Raw genomic sequence first — 15,395 nt, 5'->3', positions numbered from 1 at the left:
ATGCAGAAATTTCGAATTTTATTTGAAAAATAGATTAAAGTTGAAAATTATTTATTTAATTTTGGACCAACTTAAATCAGTGACTTTTTCATTTGATGGTTAATTAAAATAAATGAACTAAAATATATAATAATTAGAAATTGGATTAATTAGTCTATGAAACTCTAGATAGATATTATCTGTTTTGCTTGAAGTATTTTTCTAGTGATATTTAATTAAATAGAAAATTAATATTTAAGTTGATTTTTTAATCATGATACTTAAATATTTGAAATTTTTCTTAGATATTTAATTAAATAGGAAAATTATATTTTTTGTTGAAAATTAATTTTTATTAATTTTGGGCCAACATAAAATTAGAGTAATTTTCCAGGATTTATTTTATTTTATTTTAAAGTATTTTCGAAAATGCAATATATATTTATAGAAAATTAAATTTGAGTTGTAAATTAATTCAAATTAATTTTGAAACAACTTAAATTGAATAATTTTCTAAATATTTATGGAAATTATTACTAAGATGGAAATAATTCACGTTATTTATCTATCTAAGTATAATTTATAAATATTAAATTAAAATTTATATTTGGAATTTTTTATTCTAAATTGGAAATTTTAATTAAATAAATATATATTTAAAATAAATGGATTAAAATAAATATTAGAAGAAAATACAACCCTTCGTTAAATAATGAGCTTTATTATTATAAGGATATTCGATCTCCATTGTTGGTTTTACATAGCTATTGTTTTAGTGAGTAATCCTCCCTAATGGAGGAACGTTCATTAGCAAGTTAGCACCGTTTAATCTCGAAAGATAAGTAATCTTGTAAGTTTTTTATATAGTTTATGACCACCCTAATGGTGGCGACTGTATAAGACTTGCAAGAATATGAAACAATGGTGGAAGACTGGAAGCTCATAAGATAGAATAGCCTTGACTCTCGCCTAAACGGGACAACGCGGATTCACATCTTGATCGAATAAAAGGTTGCTAGAATGTTGATCATTTTAGATGAGCTGACAACTCTATTCAATGATTGGTAGCTTTGACTCTCGCCTAAACGGGACACTGATATCAGTTTGTTGAAAACCTTGGAAATTATTTAGGATTGTATGTTTTAGTATTTTCACTTGTCATTCCTACTTGCTATATGCTTGATAATTTCTGAATTGTGTATGAATTTGTATTGAACCATGTTATTTTCTGTTATTAAATTGTAGTTTAATTTCGAATCTTCATTGTTGGTCTAACTTAGCTTGTTTTTCTAATGAGATAAATCCTTAATGGATTTTCACCATTAGACTAACATAATAGTGTTAGATCTCGAAAGATAAATATTGTATATGCAACATCTAGCTGTTCATCAATTGATGACACCTTAGACTAGTGTTTTACAATATGAAACAAGAAGATTGTATAAATAAGATTACTTTGACTCTCGTTAATCGGAGCATCGTTGGATTCTTATTTAAAACGAAATTATCCTAATTCCTCTTAGCTTATTCATTTCGAATTAGCTTAATGACATATCATTGGATGAATGGTATATAAATCATATAAAGTCTTATTTTCTCTTAAGAAATTAGATGACGCATATGATTATATTCCCGGAATTCTATCCCTAAATGATATAAATCCTCAATCTTAGATATCTCCTACTTGTATAGGCAAATCATAGAGTTAGATTAGTAGTGGTGGTCCAAGAAAAAATTACTAATTATACAGTTACACTTTCACAAGTGTTTCATAACCATTTTCTTTCAATGGATTTAAACTGTATGAGTTTAGTATTCTGTGACCAGAATCCACTTGCACTATTCTAAGAACTCTTTGATGTAACTAAAGTAAGTCATCAAAAGATACAACCACATATTTTATAAATTTAAGGCATTTGTATCTTGTTCATAGTGGTTTTGACAAGATCATTCTCTGCAAAGAGTTAATATGCCTATATCCACTGAAAGTAATTTCATCTCATTCGCAGATGGATGTACATTCAGGGGTGGATATGAGTTTTCGTTGTATTCTTAAAATGATCACTCTAGATTTTACCTTATGCAAAAGAAATTTGAAATGTTTGAAAATTTTCATGAATTTCTAGCAAAGGTAAGTGGTTAAAGATCTTGCGAACTGATAGGGGTGGAGAAAAAGATAGTAGATATGCAGTTCAAAGATCATTAATTTGATTTTTGAATTATATCCAAACTTACCTCCCCAGAAATTCGAGTTGCATATTGATGATTAGTTACTAGTCGTTGCCTAAATCCTTCTATGGAAATATAATTTCAGAATGATGTAATAATTGTATACTTTATGTAAATCATTACTAGATTCATGGATGACCTAATCGAAATCTTAAGAAAAGCTAGAACTGCTAACCCTGGTTTGCATGTTTGTTAGCTATTCTAAGTGATTAGGGGTGGAGCATCCCATAGTCATTAGACAAGAAAGTGTTTGTTTAAACAAATACTACTTTTCTAAGAAAATGACTAAGTCTGAAAATAAAGTAGCAAATAAAGGAGATATTTTTTCTTGATTCCAAAAGTGTTCTATCATCTTATTTTACAAGATGATCCCACTGCCTCTGTTGTCTTAACACAACTGAAGAGGTCTATACCATTTAGTTTTCTTAGACATAGTTCACGGTACCTTGTTGTAGTGGGAGAGTTTCTAGGAACTCACCTTCTTATAACTTGGAAGACACTAGTGATTAAAATCCATTGTAAGTTTAAACAAGTAATGGATTGTCAAGATAAGAAACTAAGAAGAAAGCCAAGAGAACTATGGTTTGATCCATTCACATGGAGTAACCTAAAGTTTTCTGTTACAAGGACATGAAAGGAAATTTTTGTTCATAAGTCTATTCAATGGACTTAACAAAACTTCCCGTTCCTAGTATAATAGGTTTGAGTTTATCTAAACCTATGGCTTGCGGTATACCTGGAAATTACTTACTCTAATGCAAGCATGAGATGCTGATGCATTTTCTTTCCAATGGAAATCTATAGAAGCTTCACAACTTCTAAGATATAGATTTTGTTTATCTAAGGAAAAGTTTCAACTATTCCAGAGAAGATAAAGCCATGAAAGAATTTCTTAAATCAACAGTGAGAGGTCTCATATATGCTTTAGTATGTCTTAGACCAGACACCTGCTGTTGAGTGGGAGTAATGAGTAAGTATCAGATTAATCCAGGAGAGGAACATTGGAAGACAATCAAGTAAATTTTAAGATTAAGAAGAGGAACTATATGTTAGTCAATAAGGGTGGGTTTAAAACTCTTAGACTACACCACATCAGATTTCAAGACTTGCCTTTGTGCTAGAAAGTCTGCTGATGAGATGGTGATTACTTTGGGGGTGGAGTAGTGATTTTGGAGAAGTGTAAAAACCTATCTGAAATATCTTGGTCTACCAGAAAGAGACTGAATGTTAAAAGTTGCAGGAAAGATACTTTTTCAGTCTAAGGAAAGTTCTATACATTTGTGGCAGTGTTCCAACTTGCCTTAACTACTAGGGTTACTTCCTGAATAACGAAAGAGTAGTTGCCCAAAAGTATAGAATCCAGTATCCCAAAAGAGTAGACATATAGAGAGGAATTTCACATTATCAAGGATTTTGTGATTAAGGAAGAGTAATAGTGGAAGAGGTTGTGTTTAATTCAACCTATCAGATCCTATTACAAGGAGTTTACTACTACTACACTTGATTGGTATATCAAGGTGTTAATGATTATTTGAAATGCACTTTTTGTTTTATATTAGTGCAAGTGGGAGTTTGTTGGGTTTTATGCCCTAAATAAAACTCATTTCACATAATCAGATTTACTTATTATAAAGATCAGAAATAACATTTTATGTTGCATGGTTCACATGATTTATTTCATGATTATATGTGTATATAATATATGAATTCTTTTTAAGTCCAGAACATATGAGTTGGTTAAAGATTATAGTGTTGTCAGCACAGTGGAATATAATCTTTATTATATGTTCAAAAGTAGATTCCCTGATTTGTCAGAACACTGGATTTAGACTGACATGGTATAATCAGCGATAGGTATTCTTACACCTTGGAAAAGTGTTATGTCCTTTCCAGGACATTGGCAAAGTTTACCAGTATCGGATGCATGGAGTATGCATTGGAATGGACCGATATTGAACTTTGAATTAGATTTTGAAACTTACCGTAAATATCTATTCAATTCAATATCATAAGTTGATCCTAGATCACATGATCGAAATCCTGATATGGTTAGGCTCAATTTCAAGAGTATTACTCGTGTTCTTTGATTTGTTAGTTAAGCCTACTTTTGGGTCAGGGTAATACGTACATTTGGGAACACGGTAATGCAATTGAGTGGGGGAGCGCTAACATAAATATGGAATCTATAGCTTCTATTTGGCAAATAGAAGTAAAGGATGATTTCCTTCGAGCTTAACCAAACGAAGATAAATGGTGGAGATCTCATTTCACTTAGGTGAAATATCATTTATACAGGGTTAAGTGTTTTAAGGATAAAATACATTGTAGGGTGTTACGGTAATTTAATCCTGTACAGTGTAAATCATCTATATAGAGGATCATTGATCACATTAGGGTTATAACAATGGATAACTGATGACGTGTCTATATCGTGGAACATATAGAGCGTTTATATATGACTGAGAGTGCAATTTCAAGTTCTAAGTGTGGATTCAATGAGGAATTAATAAGTTAGGGAATTTACTTGGTAAATTCGGTTCGACTTATTGGAAGCTCGGTTATATAGACCCATGGTCCCCATACTAGTTGAGGCCATACTGCTTGTAAGACTCAGTTAATTGATTTTAATTAATCAATTATAATTCTAAAAGTTAGACTATGTCTTCTTTATGAATTCTCACAGTTTAAGGATGAAATCGTAAAGAAAAGGGTTTCTAGGTTTAATTATTAATTAAGAGACTTTGTATGTCTAATTAATAATTATTTTAAATGACAATATTATTTAATAATCTATTTTAGTTATTAAATAATTAGTTTTGGCATTTAAATGATTAGAATTGGAAAAATGGCATTTTTGGAAAAATAGAAATAAAATTGAGGAAACTGCAAAATCCAAGTGAGGCCCATTTCCCTCTATGGCCGAGCACTCACTTTGTGTTTCCCAATTATTATTTTTATTTTTTAATTGTCATGTAATTGCTAATCAAAGCCTAGCTATAATAGGAAAGTGGTGGATCACACTAAATAAGGCAGTTGATTGATTACACAGTAATTAAGGAAACTGTTTTATTTGGAAAGTTGTGTTCTCCCTTCACCCTATATATAGCAGCCCTTGTTCTCTTCTCTTGCACATCCTTTTATGAAGCTTAAACCCACGAAATTCAAGAGAGAAAAAGAGAGAAAATTTCGAAATCCTTGTGAGATGTGTAGTGCCCACACACATCAAGTGGTATCTCAATCATAGTATGGAAGACTATGGAATTTCTGCATCAAAGAAGGAGAAAAGAAGATCCAGGTTCAAATCTTGGTGATGCTCTGCTACAGAAAGGAATCAAGGGCTAGAGATCTGAACGGAAGGAGTCATAATATTCCGCTGCACCCACTGTAAGGTTTTCTAACTTTATATGTGTTTATTTTCATTGTTTTAGAATTCATATTAGGTTGTTAATCCAACATACTTGTTAGTAAATCTAGATCCTGGTAAAATAATTTCCAACAGTTAGAGAAGGGGAAGGACAAGCGCCGGTCACCCATACCGCGATCACGATCTCGCAGTCCACGAGGGAAGAACTCCAGGGGCCGAAGCCCAAGAAGACGCAGCCCGCGAAGACAGCGAAGTCCGAAGTTGGCCAAGTCTCCTCCAAAGAAGGAATCCTCGCCGAAAAGGAAAGGTGGACCTCGCTTCGTCAACTATACTGAACTCGCAGTCCCTCGAGACCATATCTACGCGATCGAGGTAAGAAACGGAGTCTTCAAGAAGCCGCCCCCATCAGGGGAAATCGCGACAGGAGAGACCCTAAAAAATTCTATAAGTACCACAAGGATATTGGTCACACTACCTTAGAATGTTGGGTCTTGCATGATGAAATCGAGGAGCTAATCCGGAGAGGGAAATTCGACAAGTATAAGAAGAGCGAGGAAAGTCGTCCCCAAGCGGATGACAAAGGAGAAAACCAGAATGCGAGTGGTTCCAAAACACCTCGCAACATCCTGACTATAATTGGAGGACCTCATATCGCAGGGGACTCTCGCAAATCACAAGAACGATATGCCAAAGAAGCCAAGGAGAAGCCGCTTACCAATGTGAATAATCTTAGTGAGCGGCCCGAAAAGCTGTTTAAGAAAGAATGCGACGACATCACCTTTATGGAGAGTGATGCGAGATGGGTCCATCACCCGCATTCCGATGCACTAGTGATAGTCGCCAATATTGGCGGGGATAATGTCCATCGCATACTTGTCGACAATGGAAGTTCAGTGAATCTGCTGAATTTCCAAGCATTCAAACAAATGGGGTTGCAGGAGAAGGATCTGCGACCTGTGACGTCGAGCATTTATGGCTTTTCGGGAGATGTCATAACAATAAAAGGAATGATCAAACTCCCAATTACTTTGGGAACTGCCCCAGTGACAGCCAAGTCAATGGCAGATTTCGCAGTAATCGACCAGTACTCAGCGTATAACGCCGTAATTGGTCGACCAATCCTGAAAGAGATGAAGATCATAACCTCGTTCTATCATCTGACAATGAAGTTCCCTACTCCCGCTGGAGTAGGTTCTGTGCGGGGAGTCCAATCAGAATCGCGAGAATGTTACAATGCAGCAGTTAAACTCGCAGAGAAAAGGACGGTAAATGTTATCTACTTTTTGGAGGCACCACCTCCTCGCCAGGAGATCCTCAGAATCGAGGAAGTGCCACATATAGATGAACCAGACTTGGATCCAAGAATCCTCGATCACACCACCGCAGCCCAAGCCGCGGAAGACACAATTGAGGTACCTATAGATCCTGTAGATAATAGCAAAGTTTTAAAAATTGGTTCTAAATTAAATTTTCAGCTGCGAGAACAATTAACGACCTTTTTAAATCAAAATCTTGATGTTTTTGCTTGGAAACACTCAGATATGGTCGGGATATCTCCGCAAGTCATGTGTCATCGCTTGAACATTAACCCCGAGGTGCGAGGTGTTCGACAAAAGCGCCACAAAATGGACCCCGCGAGGTACCAAGCGCTAAAAGAAGAAGTCGACCGCCTCCTTGCCTGCGGCTTTATACGGGATTCGTTTTACCCCAACTGGTTAGCGAACCCCGTACTCGTGCCAAAGCCTAATGGCTCATGGCGCACATGTGTTGACTTTACAGATCTAAACAAAGCCTGTCCCAAAGACAGCTTTCCCCTTCCTAGCATTGACCAGCTTGTTGATGCCACTGCAGGTCACGAACTATTGAGTTTCATGGACGCATACTCGGGATATAATCAAATCTCGATGTATGAACCAGACCAGGAGCATACCTCGTTCATTACTGATCGAGGATTATACTGTTAAAAAGTCATGCCTTTTGGTTTAATAAACGCAGGTGCAACTTATCAAAGGCTAGTGAACATGATGTTCTCAGATCTAATTGGAAAAACCATGGAGGTATATGTTGACGATATGCTCGTAAAATCTCAACATGCGAAGGATCATATTGCCCACTTACAGACCATGTTTGATATATTACGATGGTATAAGATGCGTTTAAATCCACTGAAATGCGTCTTTGGAGTTGGCTCTGGGAAATTCCTTGGGTTCATGGTTAATCAGCGAGGAATAGAAGCCAATCCCGCGAAGATCAGGGCATTGGTGGAAATGCCATCACCAACCAAGCCAAAGGAGGTTCAAAGCCTCACAGGTAAAGTCGCAGCTTTAAACCGCTTTATATCTAGATCTTCTGATAAGTGCAAGGAGTTTTTTCAGATTTTGAAAGGCAACAAAAAGTTCTATTGGGACGAAAAGTGCGAGCAGGCCTTTCAAGCTTTAAAAATACACTTGGGGCAACCTCCGATCTTGTCAAAGCCATTGTCCGGTGAATTCCTATCCGTCTATTTAGCCTTTTCGGAATATGCGATTAGTTCGGTACTAATACGCGAGGACCAAGGACGCCAATACCCGGTATATTATGTCAGTAAGCGATTACTGGATGCCGAGACGCGTTATCCCCAAATGGAGAAGTTGGCTTTCGCCTTGATAATATCCTCACGAAAATTGCGACCTTATTTCCAGGCTCACAACATTTATGTTTTGACGAAATACCCCTTAAGACAAGTTCTAGCGAAACCATAAGCATCGGGGAGATTGTTAAAATGGGCGATGGAGTTGAGTCAGTTCGACATCAAGTATAAACCAAGAACTGCGATCAAGGGGCAAGCCTTGGCAGATTTTATACTTGAATTCCCCAGCACCGAGGTAGCACTCATAGAAGACAGAAGCGACATTGCTATAGCAAACAGAGAGACGTGGACATTGTACGTCGATGGAGCCTCAAATAGCAAAGGTTCTGGTAGTGGGATCTTGTTAATCAGTCCCAATAATTTCAAGGTACACGCTGCTTTACGTTTTGAATTTTCTGCATCTAACAATGAAGCCGAGTATGAAGCTTTAATCACAGGATTGAAACTCGCTCTCGAGATGAAAGTCGAGTATCTTCAGGCTTTTAGCGACTCCCAAATCGTGGTATGCCAGGTGAATGGAGAATATCTAGCAAGAGGCGGGAGATTGGTTAAATACTTAGCCATTGTCTGCGAAATGATGCAGAAGTTCAAAAAAATAGTCGTGTCTCGAGTACCGCGTGCTCAAAATTCACACGCAGACGCATTGGCTCGTTTGGCCTCAACTAGAGAAGCCGAATTGCTCGATGTGATTCCGGTAGACGTATTGGCTCACCCAACTATAAATCAAGAAGTGATCATGGAAATAGATACCATTGAGGAGATTACCTGGATGACTCCTATCCTCGCATATCTGGAAAAAGGGCTCTTGCCTGATGATAAAATAGAAGCAAGAAAGTTGCGACAGCGAGCCGCCCGTTATGTAATATATGTAATAGATACCATTGGTGATGCCACATCCCGACTTGCAACACTCGATGGGACTGCGATTCCACGAGCTTGGAATGGAGAGAGCTTAAAATTATATTATCAATAGTACTCGCATTATTAAACTATGTTCACTCTTGTACTTATACTTAGATATTTTTCATACAAAAAAAAAAATCCTAAGTATAGGGGGGTATATATGCCAGAATGTACTATTGATTATATAAAGGAAATTGATTCATGATTGTTAAATTTTCAAAATTTTATCAAAAGACTTGTAAATATTTCTACTTATTACACCAAGCTGTAATTAAAGTCGCAGATATATATATATTGAAAACGCGAGTACCCGTGTACTGCGAAAATGTTAAAGGATAATTATCCCCGCGAGGATATAAATTTGTCCAAAGTAAAAAGCAAATTTGTCTAAGTACAAAGCGCAAGTACCCCTGTACCGCATAAAAAAGTAAAATTAAAAAGCATAACAGTTTTAACATAGAGGAAAATCAAGCATCTGGAACAACAGAAGCAGTCTCATCCGCGACTTTGCTGACGACCTCGTTCTCGGCTTCCTCAGCATCCGCACCCTCGACCTCTTCAGGAAGGTTCCCTCCACCACATTGGGTTTGAGTGGGCGACATAGCGCGAAAAGCCTCGGCCATCTCAGCGGCTTCTGCTCCGAGGATCGAGAATTCGAAGTTTGGGACTTTGGAAAGAGTGGTGTAAATATAATCAGAAACTGCCTGATCATATTGTTTCTTCCCATTCTCTTTCTCGGCCTCCAAGTCGCGAGTCATCTCCTCGATCTTCGCCCGCGAGTTCTTGGCCTCGAGCTCAGCCTGCTCCTTAGCCTTGCAAAGTTCTTCAAGCTCTTTATCCTTTCTAGCCGCCTCTTGCTTTAGCCTCTTCATGTTCTCCTGAAGCTGGGCATTGTGCCTCTTTAGCGAGTCAGCTTCCTTCGAACCAGCGGCGACAGCTTTTAGGAACAGGGTCATCGACTGCGAAGCCAACTCCACAGAGTGCGGAACAAGCTCCTCAGAAGGGATCTTCTCCGCCTTGGACATGAACTCCTCGCCCACGAACTTCTCCTGCATGGCCAGGAAGTCGCGAGCTCGGACAGTTGGCTCGATCAGGACTGTCTTCCCCTTGTCCTGCGTGGTCTTGGCCAGCTTCTTGGAAGAATCTGCGGCAAGAGTAGCCACCACATCGCTCTTCCTCTTCTGGGCGACAATGGGCGAGGTCGTCGTTGCTCCACCCTTCGGTTTGATCTTAAGGACGGGCGCGGACTTTAAAAAAGTCATCTCTGCGAGGATAAATGAAAGATAAGTGTAAATAAAACTCAAGACATCAGTTTATAACAAAAAGATAAATTACCTGAGATTGGTCGAGAAGTTTGCTTGGAGAGGCATTTTTCTATCCGCCCTTGTTGCCTCTCAGACGGTTCTTTGTATACTGGCTCTCTTTGAAGACTTGCGTTCTCTGGAATCAGCTGGTGTTCTCGCAGCTTGGCAGTCGTACACAGTAATTGCCAGTCGCGATCTTGTACCGGAAGGCTCCCAAGGATTTCGGTTGTTTCTCTGCGAGTTGCGTCGAGTGCCGGTCGAGCTGGTCTATCTGCGAGAACAAGAAAGAGCGAGTTAGCATAAGATCTCAAAGTAATTCAGAAAATGCCTAAATTAAAAAACACGCGACATACTAGGTCTGCGATTAAAGTCAGTTCTAATCCCAAGGACTTTAAAGACGTAAAACCACTTCGATTTCCAGCCCCCATGTTCGACACCATTCCTTCTACTCCATTGATCTCAGAAGTCGCCCATTTGCTAAAACAGTAGAAGCCGTTATGAAGACCTACGCTTTTTATGTCGTAGAAATAGCTGAACTCTTCTACTGAGGGAGCCCTATGAACATACTCCATATACATCAGATAGAAGGCTAGGGCAGTGCGATAACTGTTTGGAGTTAGTTGAAAAGGTGATACATCATATCGCCTGAGAATAGCTGCGATGAAAGGATGGAAGGGGACCGATACCCCACATCGGAGAATGGGTATTGAGACTACCACATCCTCTGTGGGAATAATCGCAAGATTGGTAAACGGGAGATGCGCCCTCTGGGACGGTTTAGGTCGCTGAAACGCAAGTCGCAGCAAATTTAACCTCACAAAGGTAGTGAAATCTGATTTGGAAACCCTCGAAATCAGATCTTCACACGCGAAGGGCTCGTTCAGCTGAGTGTCGTCAACCGAGTCTGTCCCGCTCCCTTCCGCCTCTTCTTCATCCTCGCCTGACTCGCGAGCTGGGGCCGTCCAATCATCGTCCACCTCCTCGACCTCGACGTCAGGAGCATGCCTCGAGTGAATAAGGTAGTCGCAGGCTGACACCGTGGACTCGCTGTCTCGAATGTCGATGGTCCCAGGCTCGGCAAGTTCCTGTACCATTCTTTCGATGTCTGCAGAAGACATCGAGCCTAGCTCTATTGGCGCGGCCTCCTCTTCTGAAATCGAGGTTGGGAGAAAGCTGTCTTCCTCCTGGTCATTGTCGCCATCAAATGCACGGCCTCCAGAGCCGAGCTGTTGGCTATCCGACAAGTCGCTCATCTGAAAGATAGAAGATCTTTTCAGCGTGATGAATGTGTGAAAAACAAAAATAAGTGATCTCACCCACATTAAAATTATAGAATCGCAGTTGCCAGAATAGTCAGCATTCTTACGAATGTTGACCACCCCATTTGTATGCGAGTTGAAACGCGAGTAAGTCGCGCATCCTGGGCCAAGTGATATATCTCCAGGAACGGCTGGGAGAAACTCAGTTACTCAAGGGGCATGCGTTCCCAGGCATGACCCTGAAATTACTGAGTTACTCCCACCGTTCCGAGACTACCTATAAGCCAAGGAGTATGCTCATTTGAATATCAACGCATGTTGCAAATGGCTGAGTGTATCTCAGTATCTCAAGGGGCATATAATCGCATATATGACCATTAGAATACTGAGACACACCCACCATTTGGAATAGCGATTAATACTCTCGCAATTCAACCCACAGCATATAAAATCCTAAAAAAGCTAGCTAAATAGTCAAAGGTAAATAAGTTCTGTCAGTGTGCGAGTATTCGAACTGTGCATCCGAATACCCGCAAGTATTCAAAGTATGAAACAGCGTCTATTTAAATGTTTCTTACACAGTATGCGGTTATTCCAAATTACAGGTCATTTTTCATAAAATTACCCAGTTTTTTACCCAAAAAATATAACCTCATACATATCCCTTACAAACATGCATTTTCTAAAAGCCCCAAAATACCAAAACCCAGAAAGAACACCCTTTCTCAAATACAGAAAGCAAGAAATACAATGGAACTCGAAACTAACCTTTAGTTTGGCAAGTTGTTCCTGCGGTTACTCTTGATTGCTTCTGAGATTGAAGGATGCTTTAGATGAATGGTAGAAATCTGAGCAAAAGGTGAGAATGGTTTTGAAGTTTCTGTAAGGGAGAGAGGAAGTTAAGAAACAAGAGGGAAAAATAGGGAATTTGATTCGTATCAAAGGGTTTAAATACCCATATCCCTCATTAATTGGGATCACGACACGTGGCAACTGGAATGCCTAAGGTCGCCCAATCCAACGGCCAACCATGACCACGCCTACACAAAAACCGAGGAGTTTTAGTGACGTGGCACCATAAATGCAATAAAAGGTAATAATTACAGCCGTCATTTTTCGAAACCCTCGATGGGACAACCAAAAGGTCACCTCCTCGTGACAACCCTTCACCTGTCTCTCGAGTAATAGTTTCCCTCTGTGACCGCACCTGTCACATTGCGAAACTAGGGGCATGTGTTATAGTGAGATTTCTCTCACCTAGAAACTCGAGACCAGACTCCCATCTAAAGGACACGTGTATTCAGATTTCCAATAAAAGCTGAATTGTCCATGAGAGACTCCTCGATGTTTTAACCTCGCCCAGGATAAAACCAGCGAGATACTGCGAGTACGACCTAAGTCGAATCGCATAACTTTAACTCACATTATACAGGATGGATCCAACCCGCATGTGTCAGGACATATGCGAGTATCCTCTCTATACTTCTGCGAAAGCATAGAGATCAACTCTCTATGATGTGATTTGGTCCCAACGATCCAATAGCCTTGATAAACCGATATAGACTCGCATGTCTAGGTTCTATCAGCTCGAAATGCGATGTCTCCAAGAGGCAATTACCTAAGGGCGCAGACGTTCCAAACGTACTAATAACCCTGCGAGCTCAACAACGGAACATGAACAGCCAACTCGCAGATGCGGAAGACGCATACGTTGATGGACTTAGTAATTGTCGTTCATTTATTAATGTTAACGTTGCTTGGGTTTAATTATTGCAATTCAATATGTAAATAATGGATTAACAATGAATGTGATCCTAGTTTAACCGATTGGACACCTGCTTTGTATATAAAGAGGTGATCCACCATGAAATGGCACCGACGAATCCTTTGCTACAGTGGACTAAGCAGATCATAATCTGACTGAACCACTATAATTCTCTGTCTTACTGTTATTTTCCAGTGTTATGTTGATTGTTTTCCCATTCCCAGCCGAGTACTCGCCATTCTAGGTTGAATACTCGCACTCGTCATTACCCATAAAATTCTCTTTCATATTAATAAAATAATATAATTTGGTGTTGCGAAATTCACTCGACAATATTTGGCGCCGTCTGTGGGAATCGACTAAGATTTCATTCATTTCAAAGAACAATATCATCATGGCTGGAAATCACGCCAATGGAGCTAACAACGGGTCCATCAACCCGCATATATAATTTGTGTATTTTTCCCAAACAACATGCTTGACAAATAGAATTGTTATCTTTATTAGAACATTGTATATTACATGATTGGAGCACAGACTTGATCACTTTTTCAGAAGGGTGGCCAAGTCGATTGTGCCAAACATCAAATTGTGAAATACAAGCAGTGTTATCTGAAACATTAGGTCTGGTGCACTGTGTAGGTGAGAAAACAGTGGCTGTCAAAGTTTTGGGTTACTGAATTTGTGGTTGAGAAGGGTTGCTGTAAGCACCAGTAGGACAAACAGAAGGCAGCAAGTGCAGCTGAGAGGAATTAAAGGAATACAAGCCATTCTGGTATGTCCCAGTCATCAAAACATTGTGAGGAACCTGATCCTTAACAAGACAAACATCAGGATGAAATTCAAAAAAGACACTGTTATCTCTAGCAAACTTAAAAACACTTATTAGATTTTTGGTGATCTCGGGGACATGAAGCATGTTATTTAAAATAAGTGGAGAAGCATTATGAATATTAGGTAAAATAGCAGAATGACCTATATGTTTGATAGACAAACCTGTGCCATCTCCTACAACCAGCTGCTCAGATCCTTCATAGGGAGAATTAGAAGCCAAGTTGTGAACATCGGGTGTGCAATGGTTCGTTGCTCCTGAATCGGGATACCAGTTGGTATCGTTTTGTCCAGATGTGTGTGCCACATTAGCTTGTGGAGATGAAGCATGAGGGTTTGATTGGAAACCAGTAAAGCTTTTATCGAACCGGTAGAAGCAATCCACCACAGTATGACCAATTTTGAGACACAGTTGACACTGAGGTCTGTTGGAGGAATTGCTTGTCCTGCCTCCTCTGGTGAAACCTCCTCGAGTAACCTGAGTGTATTGAGGAAAGGAGTATTGTGGTGTACCATAACCACTGCCCCTGGGATTGTAAAACTGAGCACCACGATGTGATGGAGAGCCTCTTGCAGCAGAGAACTAGGGAGTAAAAGATCCAAATTGCAGAGGGGGCCGAGGAGGGTAATTGGTTTTATTGAATCAATTCTGATAAGCTAGGTTCACCTCAGGTTGTTGCTCAGCCTCAGAAGTAGCAAGATTTGCTGTAAGTTCAAGATCTTGATTTGTCTTCTCAATTCTGGATTCGGATGCCAGCAATAAGGCCTCAATTTCTCCAACGGAGTACCCTTCAATACGAGTGTTTGTCGAAATGACGAAGGTGTCATAGTTGCTGGGAAGTCCTTTGAAGATGGTTGCAATATGGTCACGATCACTAAGAACTTCTCCGACAGACGCAAGAAGATCAACATGCTGCTTTACTTTCAACAGATAATCATTAAGAGACAGTGCGCCTTTCTTTAAGTTCTGGAGCTTAGTCTTGAATTCCAAGATCTTAGATGAGACTTTGAGCGTGAAATGTTTTTCCAAATTTATCCAGATTTGACGAGCTGTGTTGCACCCAACCATTCGAGTAAGGAGGCTCTCCGTCATAGACGATAACAACCACGAGACCAACAACTGATCTTGCAC

General features: G+C 39.3%; 1 long non-coding RNA gene across 1 annotated transcript in view; it reads left to right on the top strand.

Annotated features, from left to right (window-relative positions):
* The window catches only part of LOC133039879 (uncharacterized), a 28,567-nt gene that overhangs the window by 12,272 nt on the left and 900 nt on the right, over positions 1-15,395 (top strand). The window lies entirely within an intron of this gene.

This window comes from Cannabis sativa, chromosome 1, assembly GCF_029168945.1.
Source record: "Cannabis sativa cultivar Pink pepper isolate KNU-18-1 chromosome 1, ASM2916894v1, whole genome shotgun sequence".
NCBI classification, from domain to species: domain Eukaryota; kingdom Viridiplantae; phylum Streptophyta; class Magnoliopsida; order Rosales; family Cannabaceae; genus Cannabis; species Cannabis sativa.
This window is presented reverse-complemented; position numbering and strand designations above follow the sequence as displayed.